We start from the raw sequence: 5,653 nt of genomic DNA, 5'->3' as shown, positions 1-5,653 counted from the left end.
TCGAGTATTAATGCAATTACTATTGTTCTTCTATTCAATTCCGCTTGTTCTTGTTCTAAGATATCACTTGTTCTTCAACTTGATGAATGTGATGATCCGTGACACTCATCATCATTCTCACCTATGAACGTGTGACTGACAACCACCTCCGTTCTACCTTAGATTGGGTGAATATCTCTTGGATTCCGGATACACGATGCATGGTTGATCGCCTGACAGCCGAGCGCTCGCCTGACAAACGAGCCAGCCATTCCGTGAGATCAGAGTCTTCGTGGTATAGGCAAGAACTGATGGCGGCATTCAAGAGAATCCGGAAGGTCTAACCTTGTCTGTGGTATTCTGAGTAGGATTCAATGATTGAATGACTGTGACGTGCTTCAAACTCCTGAGGGCGGGGCGTTAGTGACAGACGCAAAAGAATCACTGGATTCTATTCCGGCCTGATTGAGAAACGACAGATGGATAGCCGTGCCGTGACAGGGTGCATTGAACATTTCCACTGAGAGGATGGGAGGTAGCCACTGACAACGGTGAAACCCTTGCATAAGCTTGCCATGGAAAGGAGTAAGAAGGATTGGATGAAGACAGTAGGAAAGCAGAGAGACGGAAGGGACCAAGCATCTCCATTCGCTTATCTGAAGCTCTCACCAATGATATACATAAGTATCTCTATCTTTATCTTTATGTTTTATTCATCATCTATACCCATTTGAGTCTGCCTGACTAAGATTTACAAGGTGACCATAGCTTGCTTCATACCAACAATCTCCGTGGGATCGACCCTTACTCGCGTAAGGTTTATTACTTGGACGACCCAGTGCACTTGCTGGTTAGTTGTGCGGAGTTGTGATAGAGAGTTGAGATTGCAATGAGCGTACCATGTTGATGGCGCCATTGATGATCACAATTTCGTACACCAACATCTTTTTGATCACTTTAGATCTAAAGAACATCTGGGGGCGCATAGTTCTCAGATCATGGGGGCTGGCCATTCGGCCATGCCTGAACCTTTCACTTATGTATTTTCAACGGTGGAGTTTCTGCACACTATAGATTAAGGGTGTGGAGCTCTGCTGTACCTCAAGTTTCAATACAATTATTATTACTTTCTATTCATTTCTCTTTTATTCTTATTCCAAGATATACGTTACACTTAACTTTGATGAATGTGATGATCCGTGACACTCATCATCATTCTCACCTATGAACGAGCGTGACTGACAACCACTTCCGTTCTACTCTAGGCCGGGCGCATATCTCTTAGATTCTCCAACAGAATCTTCGTGGTATAAGCTAGATAGATGGCGGCATTCATGGGGATCCGGAAAGTCTAACCTTGTCTGTGGTATTCCGAGTAGGATCCTAGGAATTCGGAAAGTCTAACCTTGTCTGTGGTATTCCGAGTAGGATTCCGGTATTAAATGACTGTGACGAGCTTCAAACTCCTGAAGGCTGGGCGTGATGACAAACGCAAAAGAATCAATGGATTCTATTCCAACCTGATTGAGAACCGACAGATGATTAGCCGTGCTGTGACAGAGCATTTGGACCATTTTCACCGAGAGGATTAAAAGTAGCCATTGATGATGGTGATGCCCTACATACAGCTTGCCATGGAAATGAGTAAGAAGGATTGGATGAATGTAATAAGAAAGTAGAGATTCAAGAGGAGCACAGCATCTCCATACGCCTATCTGAAATTTCACTATTGATTTACATAAGTATTTATATCCCTTTTTATTTTCTGTTTATTATTTATTTTCGAAATCCATAAACCAATTTAATCTGCCTAACTGAGATTTACAAGGTGACCATAGCTTGCTTCATACCAACAATCTCCGTGGGATCGACCCTTACTCACGTAAGGTATTACTTGGATGACCCAGTGCACTTGCTAGTTAGCTGTGCGAAGTTGTGAAACATTATATAGAAACCATGGTATTGGCATCCTGTTTTTGGCGCCATTGCCAGGGAATGAAAAGCAATGAATTTTGCAAAATGGAATAACAAAGGAATCACAATTTTGTCCACCAGTAACTGCTCCTAAAATCTCTCTACCCACTTCCAGGAGCCATATCTCAACCTCCCTAAGATAAAGGGACGGTTATCCACCTTAAATGGCGGAATTACTTCAACGGTGGTTATGGGTTCACCACTATAAATACACTGACACCTCTCAGGTATTTTATAAGCCCAATACTCTCTAGACCTGTCTTACTCCTTGCTGACTTTGGCATCGGAGTGCCTTTACAGGTACCACCCCCATTCTCTCACACACAAGTCGGAAGGAGGCTCCCAGACGTAAATCAAGTCGGAGACCACCCTCCTCTAGCGCTTGGGCCTCACAAACAAGCCCAACCACTGTCCGGTTCTAGATAAGCCCCAAAACACCAGGTATTGAGCACGATAACTCTTTATGTACGTATTTCGGATATTCAGTACCCAATTTTTCTTTTATTTTATATCCCAGATGCATCCGAAATGTGTTACAAAGCGCGTGTATCATATCCTAGAAATGCACCTTTAATATAGTTATGGACACAATATCCGAGATATGGCATGTTATGTATATTGATAAATATTTGACTATTTATATATTTTGATAAATATTATATTTAATAAATTTAAATAAAAAATTTTATTCTATTATATCATATTTAATTATTCTAATGGTTAATTATTTTAATAAAAACAACGTAAAACAACATATATATATATATATATATATATATATATATAACTAATTTTTTGCGTTGACAAAAAAATATTTATTGTTACGAGGGTATGACAAATTTAGAGTTTTTTTTGTTTTTATTTTTTATTTTATTATTAATATTTTTTTATATTTTTAAACTGATAAATACGCTCTTCCGTTGCATCATTTAATTTTTGTACAAAATTTTCTGGGCTTATTTTTTACACAAATCATATCATTAGTTAAAAGATTTTGTAAAATTTGTCATCCATATTTTCTATGTCACTAAATAAGTAACGATGGCTATCCTACGAATGTTGATTGTATCTATGCTAGTATCATCTAGTAGAAAATAATGACATAAACGCTTTGTGTTTTCTCCTCTTCTTCTTCTTTTTTTTTTGTTTTCTTTTGTTTTTTGGTGTTTTCTACTTCACCTTGATGCACCTGCATTTTAGCGCAAAAATTCTCACCAATTAGCAGGTTTTAATTAGTGCGTGGACACTAACCCCACTTGCCCTTCTTTCTCCTAGCTAAACAAACACTTGAGGAAGACAATAATTTTTTTTACGATATCTCTCAATTTGGCAGGTCAATGACTAATCGTCTGCAAATCTTATCTCTATTTAAGAGTTCAAATCTCAACATTTGATTAAACAACTAGCGAGCTAGCTATTAAACCAAACTAAGATAATAATTTTTTTTTTGTGACACAAGACAATAAGTTTTTTTTTTTATGATAACAAGACAATAAGTTTTAATTACATAAAAGTTACTCACTTGAACCTTTTTTTTGTGTGTGATATTTCCAATTTCAGGGTCTACCTCTTTTTTTTTTTTTTTTTGTCGGTGGATTAGACAATTCCCAATTCTAGGTACCTCGGTGGATTAGACAATCCCTAATCCTAGGTACACAACACACCCACACACTCCTCACACATATTATCACATTTTTCCTCAATTGCTTTTTTTAGGGTTTGAACCCTTGACTTTTGATGTGGGGAGGGGGAGAGATGCCATTAAAGCCAAGGCTCATTGGCGGGTCCACCTCATTTCAACTTAGTTATTATTTATTCATCTTGGTCTAAAATTACCAAAATTCAAGATAAATTAATATAGTAGACTCCCGAACCCAAAATATATAGCTTTTGGGCCTTTATGAATCCATTAGACAAATATTGATATCATCAATAAATTACCAAAAATAAATAAATAAATAAATAAAATACAAGTATTAACTAACTTGGGTTGGTCAAGTACTTAGATCATTTGTACGTTTAAATAAGTATTGGAAACTCAAGTTCTATTTTGTGCATGCAGCAATCTATTAACCAACGACAGACCCTTGATCTTTGCGTACAGATAATGATCCGATTAGTTTGCGTACGTATTAATTTTTGGTCTGGCAAACTTAGAAATACCGTAGACAACCAAAAAATAATAATAAAATACAAGTATTGTCCGAAGAGTTCACCGTGGTTTTGAACATTGGCATTTACTCATAAAAAAAAAAGAGAACATTGATATTCATAAATAAAAAATATATATTATTTGCATATCAGAATCAATTACAAAAAGAACCCATTATGTATTGTATATAAATAAATGTGTAATTTAACTCATTACTAATTTTAGTAGCTACTTTTAGTAAACACTTAACATGGTTACATCATTTTTTGTGTACATCTTTCTTGAATTTTTTTTTTCTTTTATAGTATAAAAGACGAGTCTTTTATATTTTTCCACTTCTTATCAATCACTTATACAAGCAAAATGTAAGCAAAAATAATGCGTATATCATTACTCATCAGTCAAAGAGAGTCATGATACTTATTACATCCTTGTACGTACTAATAGGTTTTGGAACATGTGGATATTGATCGAAGGTGTATGTTGAAGCAAACAACAGAAGCATGCTTCAGTTTCATTTCCTAAATCCTGTATTGAAAAAAGATTACTGGTTAACTAGTCCAGCAAGTTAAGGTCCATCATTGGTTTATATCTATATGATTTTGCGATTAGGTGTGAACAATAAATAAACATTCGCACTCAGCCTTACTCAACTTTTACAAGAGAGATGGTTGACTAAGAACCAAATTCTTGAATACATGATCATTGGGGCTCTAATACTATGTGATAGTTGCTCAGCATTGGTTAAGTGTTCAATTATTGGACTGATCCAGCACAAGAGTCAAAACTCAAAACAAAAATTTGTTGTGTGTAAATATCTAACATGATATTAAAGAGTATCACATCTTAGGATCAATTGAACACAAGATTATAAGGCCTTGATAATTATGCACAAAGTAGCAATCTTTCTCTTGGATTGAGAAATTTTGTATTCCTTAACACTGGATAAGTCGGACAATTATCTTGTAGCAACAGTTTTGAGGCAGAAAAACAAAATCCTACGCAAAACTGCAACGAAATTTTGAAACTGCTCTTTTACAAAAAGCATACTATGCCAAGTTAAGAATCACTAGATGTTAATCAAAGTATTAAACGGGGCCACCTAATTCTACCAAGAAAATTATGAAAGCTGGCCTCAAGCTTGCTTCATCACCCAAAAGGGGAAAAAGGTAAATACAACGCATATTTTCCCGGAAATCAGTCGAGCATATGACGTGGCGGAAATTGGCGGATTAAGAATTATTAAGAAAAATAATGTTGCAAGTACAATTCTTAACCAGCAAAAATCCACTTGTCAATTTAAAAAAGGGTTGTCACAAATTTTAGAAATAAAATATTGAGAATATGAGTTTCAGGTCGTCTCCCAACGAGTTGCAGAAAGATTTGCTATTTTACTAATTAGAGATTTTTCAAAATGGTTTTGAGTTTGGTAAATAGGAAATTAAATTAGAGAATTTCTATAATTTAAATAAAAATCTTGACCGGAAGAGAATTAATCGAAAGTTCTATCCTTGTTGGAATTTTCTCAAAATCAATTAATAATTAGTA

This window comes from Arachis hypogaea, chromosome 2 (assembly GCF_003086295.3).
Source record: "Arachis hypogaea cultivar Tifrunner chromosome 2, arahy.Tifrunner.gnm2.J5K5, whole genome shotgun sequence".
Classification (NCBI taxonomy): Eukaryota; Viridiplantae; Streptophyta; class Magnoliopsida; order Fabales; family Fabaceae; genus Arachis; species Arachis hypogaea.
Note: the sequence above shows the minus strand (reverse complement) of the source record.